Source organism: Euprymna scolopes, chromosome 11 (genome assembly GCF_053919585.1).
Source record: "Euprymna scolopes isolate OS-2025 chromosome 11, ASM5391958v1, whole genome shotgun sequence".
Taxonomy (NCBI): Eukaryota; Metazoa; Mollusca; class Cephalopoda; order Sepiida; family Sepiolidae; genus Euprymna; species Euprymna scolopes.
The window spans coordinates 131709519-131726040 of NC_136492.1; positions in this window are offsets into that span (position 1 = coordinate 131709519).

Genomic DNA, 16522 nt, shown 5'->3' on the forward strand with positions numbered 1-16522 from the left:
ATTTTATACATTATTTTATTATTCCATGTCTTGGTTTGTCATTAGGAATTATGTGTGGATCATTGTAATAATGTGTTTAAGTAATTGCAATCGTTTTTGCGCGCGTTTCAGACGTTCTGCGATGAGTCTTCGTAAGAAATTATTTTCAAATGTGTTGGAGATGTAAAAATGGCGACTTTCGTAGTTAATTTGAAGTTTTTCCAAGGGTGGAGGCGTGTAAGTGTTTAATAATCATTTGTATTCTCAATTTTTATTACAGTTAATTGCTTTTTACTGGGCTTGTCGAGGGAGACCACTGACTTGGCTATCTCTTTCTGCTAATGTTTTTTTTTTCTTTTCCTTTTGGGCGGGGTAGTGTGTGTATGTGTGTGTGTTGGTGTGCGTGTGTTCGTGTGTGTGCAAGTGTGTGTTTGCTTTTGTTGGTTTTGGAATGTGTATATTGTTTTGTAGTATTTTGGGGTTATTTGCTTCCTTAGGAAGGCGACTGTGGTCCGAGGTGAGGCCGGTATTAATGTGTATGCGTAGGGAGGGGGGCTTGCTCTTCTGAAATAAGGGTAGGGGTGCTTTCATTCTATTTTGGCATTTATTTTTTGGATTATTGGATTTTAGTATTGTAATTTTTCGTTTAGTCTTTTCGGGTATTCCTTATATTGTGTTTGTTTAGAAAGAGGGGTGTATTTACAATATGTATAGGGGATTTTTTCATGTTTCTATTTATTTGTCTCCCCATGTGGTTATGGCTAGACCCAGGATCGATTCCTGGGTGGGGGAGATTTTGTCCCCCAGAGGGGGCATTGGAGGGGGTATAGGTATGGGAGGGGGATGGTAGAAGGGACGATTGTTGTTTCACTCATGAGGGGGTTCTCCTTCACTATCTATCTATCTATCTATATATATATATATAGAGAGAGAGATAGGGAGAGAGAGAGAGTTAGATTTCAATGGCGAATAACAAACTAATATATATATATATATATATATATATATATATATATATATATATATATATATATATATATATGTATAAATTTGTTCGTTATAAATCATTATGCGCCGAACGTATGCCATTGAAACTTTAACTTTTTTTTTCTTGAGCGTTAATATCTTATGGCTAAACCTTCAAATGTCACTTTAAACTATGATTTGCTGTAAAGTTACCATGTATGAGAACAAGTGGGAATAGAGATGTCAAGCATTTTCTTTGTTTACACTCCTAATAACCAATTTGAAAAAAAAATAAAGTACTACTACATTACTATATAGACATTTACTCAATAATGGTCATTGATAGTAAAACATTGCAGGACTCATATACCGGCGTTGCCCAGTGGAAGTACATTCCCATGTAAAAAACTATTGTGATTAGTAGGATCAACTTCCCGCCCAACATAATGCCAGCGTCTCTTTTGTAGTTTATGAATTATATATATATATATTTGTCGTTATATTTCTAACTTAGATTGTATTGGATACACCTCTTAATTGTGTAAATATTACCATATATAATAGAATATAATTCGCTGTAAATAAAGAGAAATAAAAAAAAATAACTTTTATTTGATCCACTGCCCGCCCACGGTAAGGTCTTTTATGCTTTAGCAGTGTATAAATTATATATATTTGTCGTATATTTTGTACTTAAAATTAATAAAATTGTAAATTCTTTATTTTTCATCATGTGCGATTTAATATTATTCACTGTAAATGAAATAAAATAAACAAAATATTAACAAATTAAAATCACAGCACATGAAATATTAACGGATGTAATATATAAAGGAAAGAGCATGCTGCAATTATTTTCCTATTTATTTTTATTCAGGTACGCAGATATCAAAGATGTCGCTGTTATTATTTTTCTAAGAAGGAATGCCTATTTGGTCAATGTGCACTGTTTGTTCCACGTGCAAAGTGCGTTCAATCTCATGACCGATCATAACATTGGGCGGTTGAAAAAAAAAACACAACTAATAACACTTTAAATATGGAATCCAAAATATAAAAAAATTAAAATATAAACAAACTAGCATGGTTGCCCAGCGTTGCCCAGCGTTGCCCGGCGTTGCCCGGCGTTGCCCGGGTGTTTGGAGGTGTATGCTAAGGAAAAAAAAAACGGTGAAAAAAAAAGAAAAAAAATCAGTTTTTTAAAACTTTGCCTCCTATTATGACAACTTTAAATTTATTTGTTGGGCTCAAATCAAGTTATAATCTTAGATCAATTTCATAGGACCATATATCTAAAATTTGAAGTGTTTAAACGAAAAATTGCCGGTAGTACTATTGTTCTTTGATCCTTTAACAGCACAATTTCTTGCCGAAAACCGATCACTATCTTTTCCCAACTCTTGGTACAGTGTATGTCAAATCTCCAATCTGTAAACTAAAAATTGAAAGAGTTATTGTGTAGGGAAATGTACACCCATGGAGAGACACGTAAGCAGACATACATACACGTTCACTCTCATAGATATACTAACATGTATGCCCTGCGTTGCCCAGATGTAAGGTGTATTCTGAGCCAAAAAAAAAACAACAACAAAAGAAAACGGTTTTTTTTTTGATTTTGTCCCCTATTAACAGTGATTGTTTAGGGCTCTAATCAAGTTATTAAGTTAGATCCATGTCCAAGTAATTTATAACTGACATTTCAAATGCTTAGACACAAAATTCTCGGAGGAGTTTGGTAGAGTTCTCAAAGGTAAACTCGTTAAACTTTGACCCCTTAACAACCAAATTTCTGACACAAAACTGATCACCCAGATTTCCCCTAATATCAGTACCCATTAATATCAAATTACAAGTTTGTAGACTAAAAATTGACAGATTTATTTTGTAGGGAAATTGACACAGACAGATACACAGACATACACACAGACATATACAAAGATACGTTCAGTTATATATATATATATATATATATATATATATACATATATATATATATATATATATATATATATATATATATATATATATAGAGAGAGAGAGAGAGAGAGAGAGAGACATAGGGATAGATAGATGGATTGACCTTTTTAACAAACATATATACGTAAGGAGGTATATATGAGGAAACGATTTTGTATTTACTATATACTTTTTAGCTAATATTATTCAAGTATAAATCATGTAGAATATCAGCATGACTATGATTACAGGTAATGGTAAACTAAAGATGCATATCTCATTAAAAGACCGAGGCAACTAATAGGGAATTAATGCAAATGAATGTTTAAAAGAATATGCAAATTAGCTAGGCCGTTTTGCTAGTGGATGTAATTCCAACCCCCCCATATAAGAAATTTGTATTTTCTTTTTAAATAAATAGAGAAGAGGGGTTTTAATATGAATATCGATACACACAAACCAAAACAGAATATATAGGAGGAATAGAAGATAGATAAAGTATGTGCAGCACGAGCTCTCCGACATATTGTTTTATTTACATTTCAACTCCAAACTAGGCAAATTCCCAGTTAGGTGTAGTGGGCTAATATCTGGGGCAATAACTACTGGGGTTCTATCTAGGGATTTGACATCAATATGTCGGTCCACGTTACACTTGAACTTCTGCATGTCAGTACATTTGGGAAAGCATAAAATGCCAAACCTTAGCAGTTCTGGGGAAGAAACTACTAGAGTAGAAAAATATTTTACATATAGAGACCTCTACTGAGTGGGGTGTGGGATTTAGCTGCCTGTCCGGTTTGTCGAGGGGGTTTACCCTGTGGGGTCACAAGTGTATGCAATTCGCCAAAGCATTCATCATTAAAACACTTGTAGAACAGGGAGAGGGATGCAACTTCTCGTTGATGGGACAGAGGCTAAAGCTTAGATGCCAGTTCAGGGCCTAACAGATTGGCGATTCTCTTTTGAACATTGTCAAGGAGCGCGAGACTAGTAGCAGATGCACCAGTCAAAATATGACAGCAATACTCCATACATGGGCGAATGGTGGCCTTATCGAGGTACATGACGTTAGTGGTTTTCTAGCACAATGTAGAGAGCCTAGATTCATCGCAGCGGCCCTGGCAATGCTTTCAATGTAATTGTTAAAACTAATGTTTCATGTGACCGTTAGTCCAAGCAGTTTGAAAGATGTACTCCCAGATAAAGAGTCACTGGCATTGCTATTAGTGGCAGAGAAGGTTTATTGTAATTATTGAAGGAAACCAGTTTAGTCTTGGCAGCATTGAATGTGACCATCCATTTTTGTCCCCATTCCACTACTGATTGGAGGTATTACTCTAGTGTTTTTGCAATTCCTATAAATATGTGTGCATTTCTTTTCCTGTCGTGCGTGTTATAGAGTGTGGTGCGATCAGCATGTATACACATCTCGGAGCAATTTTTATGAATATTAGGAACAAGGATAGACCTTGAGTCACTCCCGCATTTATATCATTTTGTTTAGATGTACTACCGTCGTGGACTACCTGGATTTTTTCCCTTATCCAAGAAGGATTTAATTATGTAAAGTATTCTACCAGTGATACCGTATGATCTAATTTACCTGAGGAGACCCCCATGCCATACCCGGTAAAAAACCTTACATATATCTAGAGCTACCGCTCAGCCCTCCCCCGCTTTGTCCAGTGAATGGTATATGCGTTCTGAGATTACAGTGAGTATGTCTTCTGTGGAAAGGGTTTGTCTAAATCCATATTGTTGGTCAGTCAGAGGTTTTGCATCTGTACGTTATTGGACTAGAGCATGATTAAATATGGTCTAAAATAGTTTGGCGAAAAAGGGGGTGTTAATGAGGCGATAATTGTACGGGTGAGTTCTTTGGCCCGAATTCTTTAATACTGGTACCACAGAAGCAGTTTCCAACAGCCCGGAAACCAAGATTCATTAAGGCATTTGTTGTAGAGTTTGGAGAGAACTTGAGCTACTTCGTCTAAGCATATTTTAATAGTACAGCTTGGATGAGATCGGGTCCACACGCTTTTGAAGTGTCAACGTTTTTATAATAGCATGCTCCTGACCATAGGCGATTTTCGCTCGTCTAGCGTGGCGTCTGTCCGCAGAGAAAATTCAGGTAGGGGTGGTTGGAAGAATCTAGTGTGGATTTGGAGGCAAACCGACTGGCAAGCATATTAGCTTTTTCGGTTGCTTAGCAAACATACTTGTGGTTGTTCGTTGTGGGGGAATTGTTGTTTGTCCATTACTTCCTGCACTCTGTAGATTTTCCAGACGTCTAGAGTTCCTAATTTGTGTGATTTGATGTGTGTTTTTATGGTTTCCCTGAATTCTCCCTTAGCGGTCGCAATTTCTTTGTTGACGTTTTTCGAGCTTCTTTAAACTCCCTTCTGTGTAAACTGGGCTTATGTCGGGTAAATCTGCGGTATGCATGATGCCTTTGAGCAATGCCAGTTGCGCAAGTAGAAGTAAACATTTGGAGAGAGTGGGGCTTGCTATAAAATTTCCGCATTGTAATAGGTGCTTCAATTGCCGTTTTGAACCATTCAGTGGTGTCATTTTCGCACTGTTCAGCAGGAACAGAAAATATTTTCCCATAGGACATCTCTGATAACATCTCTGATGGCTTCCTAGTCAGCATTTTTTAATATCTCGTTGTTTTGAGCACTGGCTCTTCAGTTTTTGGTCTAGAGTTTAGGGCGATTTGGACTATCATATAGTAGAGAATCCAAGCCAGTTTTTGCGGTGGACATTAAATCACCAAATGCATGCACTTGTGCGCCAGTGTCGAGAGAGAGACTTTGTTTATAATGAGGCAGTCCTGGGTTGAGGGAAAGCGTAGAGAAAATAAAAGTAGCTAATGCTATGTCGCATGTTTAGTCTAAAGCATATAAAGGCTTGCTCGTCCGATTCTAGGTTTGTTTCTTTAGCCACGTGTTACAAGTGTAGATGTCCGTTCATATGTCTGTCAGAGCCGTTACGGCAGAGTGGGAGATATCCAGGCATGTTAACGTAGATAGAGGGGATGGAGGAATGGACGTTAGTCTCAATTCCTGCTAAGATATCCGGAGTATTTGTTATGGGAAATGCTTCAACGTCAGATAAATTCGTTCTAAGCCGACGGATGATCGTGAATACAATAATCAAGGGAGGAGGCCAGTTGGAGTTGTTTGACCCTAAGCCTGGTTTAAGCTTATTTTTTTATTGTACCGTCATCATAAGTTTCAGGTAGGTATCGGGGAGCTGAACAAGAGATTTTAAGTCTATCAGACATGCAACACAAGTAGACCATAAGCTGACTTTTCTTCAAATAAGAATGTGGCCCCAGGAAAGATCATCGGAGATGAGTGCAGTGTCCCTTTCCATGAACGGCATGGCACTACAAACATCCCGATATTATACAACTGTTGGTTGGGCAAAGGATATAAGCGCTACCACAGAGTTAGGGCACCTCTACTGCCAGTGAGAAACAGCAGCCAGGAACTGTCAATCCGGTACCTCAACCCATCAGAAGGCCAACCTAATGTAATTGCACATGGGTATGTGCTACTCAAGATCTCTCAAGTGCCGGATTGAGGGGTGGGTTGTGTCTGGCTGGGGAAAACGGCGCTCATTGCCCTAGACAATAAACAAGATTTACCACTGAATATTTCGCCAAAACTCAGTGATAGCATATCTGCGCCTGACTAAATAGGCAAAGAAGTAATTTAGAAGCCGGGCGATAGACAGAGCCTATCTACTCCTTAATCAGTTTAGGTTTGCAGACCGGTAATTTATTTGAGACCCTAGTTCTAGGAAAGTTGTCATCTAAGACTGCAGAGAACTCCCTACCCTTAGGTTTAGTTTAGAGTGTTTCTTCTCATAGACAGATGATCTAGGACGATCTACTAGGTCCATCAGCCCCAAAAGGGTTTGCTCCGCACCTGGTAATAATCCAGGTATTTCTCCGACCCCTTGGTTAGTTAATGTTACAGGGTTTGTTTCTAGAGGTTATATATCTACCGAATAGTTAAAATCCTCAAAGTGATTTAGTGGCATTGCTATGGCATTCTTATTTTAAAAAAAGCTCATTCAGAGGAAGTAACTACGTGAACAAACTTGTTAGAAAGGCCTTAGTCTGGATTAAGACTTTTACCTTCAGATTTTTAATTTTAAAAATGTTATTTATATGTATACTAAGGTACAGGATAAGGTTACTCTGTAAGAAGGTCTTAGTGATTGAGCTTAGCAATCATCCCAGTCTCTGTATATGTTAGATTACAAGAGGGTTAAGATGTAGGTGCAGTAGAGCACGGGTATGACTGGAGGTAAATTTTAAGTCATGGCGTAGTCCATATGTATAATTAAGTAAATAGATATTTGGGCAAGTTTTCAGTAGATGCGAATAGACAGAAGTTGTAGGTGTTAAGTGCGTTTCTACTATTGAAGGAATATATTTTAAGTTTTCATTTACGGCCATGGAGCGTTTTGCATAACACGGAATATCGGATTTAGTTTTGTATCAATCGTTGCAAAACCATCTAGGAAGAAGCATTGTTATGTAATTAAGCTCGTTTTGCATTTGAGTACATAGTTTGGCTAGTAAGTACCTAACTGGATAAGAATGAACCTAATGCATGTATAAGAGGTAGAAATGTATAGATGTTTAGTGATGACTGTTAGGCGGTTATCATATGAATGTTAGGAGCCGGAAGCTAAGTATTGCACTACTAAAGCGTTTGTAATGTAGAGATTTAGTGGCAGTTTTAGGAGGAGTAGAGAAGATTGTAAGCTTTCAAGAAACATGGTTATTATATTACAGAATACAGTAGATTTTCATAAGGATTTAAGGTTTCAAGTAATGATTTGTCTTGGGAAACAGAGAAAATGTCCTATTTAGCATGCAGGATAGACAAAGTCAGTCGGTTTGGAGGTAAAGAGAAACACCATTGTATCTGTTCAAAAAATAGTCCTAGTGCCGCAGCTAAGATAACTGTACATATAGTAAAATAAATTATAAGTTTATCCAGTGGGTTGGTATAGATATCAACGAGGCGTCTTTATTAATACAAGTGAGTATATGGTAATTGTAGATATTAATTATATTACTTAAATACAGTTCTTCTGAATTCTACGGTAGAAAAAATAAATCCATGTATGTGTTAATTTCGGAAAATTTATCTTGTCTAAGCTATTTTTATCTCAAGCTTTCTTTAGTTCAGAGCGTAGAATTACTCATTTATTTAAGCTGGGAGAGAACGTTGCTGGTGTGTTGCTAGCTTTGTAGGAGGGGGCATTTGAAAAAGCCAATGAAACAACAATTAAGACAATAAATGCATATATATATATTATTAAAATACACACAATTACAAATTACGAATCGAATCATTAAGAGAGAAGAAATGAAAACATTAGTAATTTTTAGGAGTAGGATGCATTAGGATAGCACTTCTCTTTCTACGAGCATCTAGACAAGTCCAGCAACACGGAATACCATATTTACATCTAAATGTAAAATGTTCTGCTATTATTTCTTATTATATTATTTCGTTCACATTTCCGTTGATTAAATCCAATTACACATGAAAAACAAACTACAAGAATTTACAATTCTTTATATTTTAACAAAAAGATGACGAATCAATAAATCGATCTTAATAAAATAATAAATGGCATAATTAGCATTTACGCATTGAAAAAAAAACAAGAATAACCAGGCAATTTATTAAGAAATATATCTAAATTATGTACCATCATGAGGACAGTAGTTTTTTGTGTAATAATGAGAAAGTGTAGCTGTCGTCGTTTTAGCATTATTTATTATATAAGTATGCAAATGTAGATATTATAGAGTTAAATGTTACTCATGCGTATCGCATATTTTTATCTATTGGCATTAGAATTTTCGTCGGAAACCCAATTACTAAAAATTGTAAGTTAAATTAATATAAATAAGAATTTTTCATATTCATGATTATAATGTTTAAAGGGCCTAAGTAAAAGTGCGGGCTTACTATTTAATTGCCACAAAGATAGTAACTGTATATAATTAAGCAAAATATAAGTTAGCATCATAAATCCCTACCAATACATATCTATCTATATCTATCAATCTATCTATCTATCTATCTATATATATATATATATATATGTATATGCATATCTATGCATACCTCTCTCTCTCTCTCTCTCTCTCTCTCTCTCTATATATATATATATATATATATATATATATATATATATATATATATACATACATACATATTAAACAAACAGCTGTGAATATATGGACGGGGCAGTGCATATTTTACATGGTGTTTATCTCGTGTGTACATATTTCGAAGAACGTATATAGTTGAGTTGGTATACATGGAGACTGTATATCTGTCATTTACAGATGACACTGATTCATTTATACAAAGAGAGATAACTTTCTGACATGGGCAGGCTTTTATAAGGGAAGATAGTTTAAGATGATCGAGCCACATAAAAGTTCATTGATAGATGACAGACAAAAACGCATCTACTTTTCAGAGCAACGAACAAAAAGTTCGAAATATAAATGATGAGTCTTTATTTTATCATTCGGATTATGGATGAATCAAGACTTCAAGCTTTTACGATTAAATGATCTTTTTTTCGCCTTTACACTCCCAGAGGAGGCAACTTACTAACTGGTTCGAACTTATTTAAATAAGTCAAGATTTCCGTGTCAGTTACGTCGGAAACTTGGCCAATATGTGACGCTTTCACGTTTAAAGTACATGTGCACATGCGTGGTTGTAAACAAACAAAAACAATCCTAAATTGGTTGTTTTTTACGGATTTTGTTAACAATTTTCGTAAAACGCGTATTGCCCTTTCTTTTAGCCAACATAATTAATAATTCTACTTTTTATAAGAACAATGAACAATTGGCTGCATTCCCAGGATTGCAATATGTAATCACTTTTAACATTTGAATACTGAGTCCAGGCCAATCCTTTTCCAAATACTCTTGTCAAACTAATCTGGTCTGTGGTGTATTTACATGGATCTGACCTTTAATAATAATAATAATAATAATAATAATAATAATAATAATAATAATAATAATAATAATAATAATACCATCATATATATATATATATATATATATATATATATATATATATATATATATATATATATATATATATATATATATATATATATACGTCAGCATCCAAGGAAAAGGACTAGTGTAAATGCAGAAATATATACAGGATAGTATAGGAAAAAATACAATAATTTCGTCAATTAAAATACTTCACCATAAAGATTTATCAAAATATCCGTTGAACATTATACAATTACATTATTAATGCTGCAATATTTAAGGGTATAAATTGATAATATCTTTCCTTAAAATAGCTTATATTTTCATTTCTACTTTCAGAAAGATTCTTTTCACTTTTCTAAATACAATCGCTATGTTATTGAGCAGAGGGTCGGTAATTTATAGCGAGAGTAAAGATGTGGGCAGACTGAGAAAGTGGTGAATTAGCTTGTATATTACCTGCAACTCTGGTGAAAGGCGAATAACGCGGTCGTGCAATGTACGAATACATTGCAAAGTGAGCCAAATACAGTAGACAGTATGTATATATATATATATATATATATATATATATATATATATATATATATATGTATATGCATATGTTTTTATGTAATAATGTATGTAGTCTTGTCTCCGAAAATTGGGTATTCTCATTTTCCCTATGAAATCACTTTGCTTTAAATATGTAGGGAATTTCTTTTTTATATTTCATTACGTCATATCTTCTGCCGTTTCCAGACGATTTAAGGTAGCGTCAGAGATTTGCTTCATATAGTACCTATTTACAATGCCTCCCAACGGGACAGAGTTAGACACCAGGGTCGTTTTTTAACGTGGAGAAAAGGTACAAAAATAAAAAATTGTCTCAGTCATAAAGGATTTCTCCTGCACCGAAAGAGAACAAGAAATGGCAGTACAGTATCTGGAGAACAGACAGTACACGTTGATCTTGACCAAAAGGCCTAGTAAGTCTGGAGTTGAAACTTTGCTTCATATAGTAAGACACAGCCTAAATCGTCTAAATAGTTCTAATAGAGGAAGCTCATTTTGAAATAACGGTAATTTTATTATGATTTTATTCTTCTGGACGGGAATTGATTTTTTTGGAAATATAACTTAGAATATAACCTGTGAACTATACACATTGTAGGACCTTGTATGGCGTTTAAAACAGGTTTTAGAAGTATATCAAACGTGTAACCAGATATTCAAACACTACCCTGTTTTAAAACGGAATATATATATATATATATATATATATATATATATATATATATATATATATATATATATATATATATATATATATATATATATTTATATATATATAAACACATATATCTATATATACATGAAGAGAGAGACACACACACACACACACATATATATATATATATATATATATATATACATATATATACTGCATGCACTCGACATTACAATATTGCATTAAAATAGATTCTACCTATATAATTGTATTGTTGACACGTGCATTTATACGCGAATATATTAAAGTTGAATGTGAAAATTTTTATATTGTAAACGACACACTCACTAAAGGTATGCATATGGACATAATTGAGTTAAACATAGGAATGACTAGACCAATTGTAAAATGTTCACCAATTTAATTATTTTTCAGATTAAAATTAATATTTTTTTAAGATTAAATGTGTTGCTGAAATTATTTTATAACACTTGATGGTGTAACGTAAAATATTGCCCTTTATAATTACTTTTTCATTGAGAAAAAACCGGTATTTTTAGATCATGTATATTAAGGTGTCCGAATATTACCCGGGTGGATGTTTTGGCAAAGAATTTCTAAAGACACTGTCAGATATAATTTAGCTTGGAGTGAATTTTTTTCAAGAAATGGTCAACGGTTTTTATTTTAATTTTTTTATAAATAACTCACACACACTGTGTCATATATATATATATATATATATATATATATATATATATATATATATATATATATATATATATATATATATATATATATATCTTCTAATGCACTTCCCTACATATTACAGAAAGTATTTTCAGTTTGCTGCCAATAAACAGGGGCGTGGTGAGGAAAAGAGAAATCTATTGTTGGTGTGTGTTTTTTTGGGAAAGAGGGTAAGACTTACCGGAATAATTCCAGAGATTTGTGAGGACAAAAACGGAATTCGGCATATACGACACTGTGCGTTTGCTGAAGCCGTGAAAACGGTGAGAGGAGAGAAAATATGTATAAAATAAAATACTATATTAATATTTTTGAACTAACTAAATTATATATATATATATATATATATATATATATATATATATATATATATATATATATATATATATATGGGGGGTGTTTGTATAATATAGTTATATTCATTTATTCATAATAAGAATGTAGCTAGAAGGATCATGTGTTGTACTTTTGTTACCTTACCGATAGAGTGGTTTTTATCTCATTAGTTTTAAGGGAAGTTAAAGAGCATCGAGTGTTTTCATTCATAACATATACGATTCCTGCTTGTTTGCGTGCGTCGAAGATGAACCGAGCGATATGCAACGAAGGGAGTCGCAAAAGTATTTGGTGGCCTTTTTTTAATTTTTTTTTATGCCTCAAGCTGTTGTTGCATTTATCTACAGGGTGATGAGCATATGTTTGCGTAAAACATCTTCTATGATTAAAATACGGTCAATGTTTCGACGATGTGTGGTAGCTGTTTGTGTGCGTGTACCTGTGACATAACGGTATTTGGTATACAGTTAAAACGCTATATACAATAAATACATTAATAGATATATATTGCTAACTGATTTAATCATTATACAATTTAGAATGTAATACCAAATCGTGTCATATATCACAAAAAGAAATATTACGTGTATTGTTAGAATTAATTGTGGCACAATGACGTATCCCCTTTTACATTAATAACCCCTATATCTCTCGTCTAAACATGTGCCTTCTGATGAAGTTAAAAATCTTTCATGCATGTGTTTTGTGGGTTTGGAAACGTTAGAGCATGTCGGTTGGATTTGAATGACAGGTGTTATGCAACTTCATCTGTGTAAAGTAACGTAAAAAATAAACGCGGATATCTGAAGTTGAAAAATTAAACATTGCGTGAAACGCATATTTCCCTCTCTCTCTCTCCCCCCCTCTCTCTCTTTCGTTGAAAAATTAAACATTGCGTGAAACGCATATTTCTCTCTCTCTCTCTCCCCCTCTCTCTCTTTCTTTCTCATTCTCTCTCTTTCTTTCTCTATTTCTCTCATTCGCTCCCTTTCTCTCTCTTTCAATGAAAAAAATGGAAAATGAAATATAATTTGATTGTTTTAAAACAGTTGAGGTTTGGTCGCTATAGGGGATGGGTTGATTAAATATGTTTCCTACTCGTTAATGTTTTATAATTTATATATTTTTTATAAATATGCATTCGTTTGAGCATACCATACCGACGACCGAAAGCTTCCTGTAACGACACAATGATGCCAACGATGGGAAGATGCCTGTAATGACTACACATAGTGCATCCCATGCCGAACAGTTATAGACGATGACGGATCGAACCGTTTTCGTATATATTTCCAGCATGTGTCTATCGTTTAGATATCCTGGGATATCGTTTATTCCGCTAGGAACTGGTTGCGTTCCCAAGCCGTTCCACAACGAAGTAACCCTTCCGGGGAGGCGGTAGTACCGCATTGGTGCCGTGACCAGGATTGTTTCTCGCATAGGACGACCCTATGAAAAAATCCACGGACACAAGATCCAAAAAAATAGCCACTAGAAATCCACAGACAAAAAAAAGAAAGAAAAGTAATAAAAAAATAATCAAAATCGACGGAAACACAACAACGAAGAACTCAACTCAAAAACAGCCACTAAAACCCACCATCTACAGAGAAAAAAAGACCCCAGCCCTCTTAAGAAAAAACTAAGGTAGGTGATTATTTTCTCTGCTTTTTTGGTTACTCTGCCAATTTTTTGGTTTTAAGAATTTGCAGAGAATATTTTGTGGATAGAGCTTGGTGTTTAAACGTATGTATGTGGTGTGGTGTGGTCGTCAAGGTCTGGTGTGGACGTGTGTTAAAAGCACACAGATGCCAGCGTCTTTCTGTGCTTCTCCCAGACAAATCAACCCCACGTGCACGTCGTGACCACTGCCACGCAGACGGGGCTCTGATGAACGGCAAGTGTCCTGCGCCGCATAACTGGACCTCCACTGCCTTGTGGGCCAAGGTTATTTAACCAAAGGCTTAGGGTGAGGTAACCCTGACAGAAACCCCCAAAGCAACCCCAATTTAAGAGATTCCTCAGAGGTGGATCGAAGATCCCAATTTTACTGGAATACACTCCGATTTTGGGGCATGGCAAGCAGCTCTGAAAAAAGAAGGAGCGGATCTACCAGACCCAGAGCTATTAAACCTAGCGTACGTTTTTACGGACGGTCTATTATCGGAAATGATCGGAGAATTTCTCGATGATCATCTGAACTGCACCAGTAAGGATCTGCACGATCAAATTGCAGGCCAGTACGGCGAGTTTACAAATGCTGTCGACGCGGCTCGGGCTTTAATAAGAATAAAGCAAGATCGAGGTGAAGTACTCGCCGACTTAGTAAGTAGGATGAATAAACTTGCTAAGTAAGCCTATTGGGACGCAGATATTAGGGAAGGCCCAGATGTGCAAGTGCAGTTAGCTGAATTCTTCAGAGATTCGTTAAATAAATCCTTTATTAAAGAGGATGTGATCAGATCGAATCTGACAACATTATCGTACCCCTTTTTTGCTGGTAGACAAAGCTAAATGTTTTATGAGCGACTCAAATATGGCTTCCAGAAGGAGCAGCCCTTCTTAAATAATAGGTTTTACAGTTATCAGCGACCAAGGTGGGCACCAACTAGATTTCGGATACCCAAAACCGAACCTCACTGCAGTTGTAACGCTGTAAGGTATAATTTTCTAGGGTGTGCTTCGGCAAAACTGCAGCAAGGGCGTTCCAGCTATAATAAGCTATAACGAGACCGGCGACGTTCACCGGAAGAAAGATTAAATAACTTCACTTCAGGAAAACTCAAAACTCGAAGCCCACTAACCACCGACCGCTACAGAGATCTGACACACGGACATTAAACCATGACCAACATTCAAAGAAATGAGTACGTCTGGGAATAATAAACACTAAATGCCATGTTTAAAACGTGGTGAGAGCAGACCGAAACTGGCCACCAAAAAATATATCGGTCAAGAAAACTCGTGAATATAAATAGACCCGAAGAATTAAAATACCCTACCAGCACTCCGGAATGGGTGTCTAGTTAAAATAAGAGGTAGTCAGATAGAGGTTCTTATCGACACTGGATCGGAAGTATCGCTCCTAAAAAAACATCTTTTTTTTGAGGAGATAAAAACGCATTAATTAGAGTTAAGGGATTCCAAATAACAGGTGCTCTCGCTAACGGACAAAGGTGCCACTAAATAGTGTGGCCCATCTTCCTATTTAAATTAAGAAGTTGCAAACTTCGTAAAGGTTTTATATCACCCAAGGCTTAGATCGGGAGTTAATATTAAGTGTACACTGGTTGAAAGAGACCAACCCCAAATAACCTTTCACCCTAACCAACTAACGGTTAAACGGGGTTAACATCCCATTTGGTAATAATACCAGTGGTAGGGTCAAGTCACCGCCATGCCCTGCATTGATGAGCACTTTTAGAGTAGTTTCTAAAAAAACAAAGAAAGAATCCACCCCGTCAACATCGATCGTCAGTCCGAAAATGAAACATTGTAACAGTCACAATTAAGGTATGCCCCCACTATTCACACCTCAGGTATCTGTGAACAGTAATATCCTTAGAAAAACTGCCGGCTTTTCACGGGACTTTTACTTTCGGAAAACAAGACAAATCTTTTAATTACTAATTCTTTCGGACAAAAATCCCAAAACTCTCAAACGCGATGAAAATATTCCGATAGCCCACAACTTAAAGAATTCTCAACTTTACCCCTGTCTAACAGAAGTAAAAGCCGACTACAAAATAAAAAAAACTGTTGAAATCGGCCAAGAAATTTGAAAAAAGAAAGACAAGCAAAATATGCACAGCGTGACAAAAAACGCAGAGGATATTCAATTGTTTTTCTGGGCATTTTAATATCACCGGAGGGAAACAGGCCAAATACTTTAATGTTTTGATGTGATATTTTGAATATAATAAACTAGTTATGACCAAAGTTTCATTTCATTCGGACAAAATTTTAAGAAACGGGGCCTAATTAGAGTTGGGGTCCGTTTTTTTTTGGGGGGGGGCACCCTGTATACACAGGAGCCAAGAGAAATTGCAACCAACACAGAGACACACACACAGACATAAATGTTGAAAAGATTAAAAATAAAAAAAAGTAAATAAAAATAAAATGACTATAAAAACTACACAGTGGAGGACGAAGGTTTTTTCAAAGAAACAAAAAAAGCAACAAACAAATTGATCAAATATTATATAAAATGTTTAAAAATGTACATAAAATTGAATGAAAAAAAATAA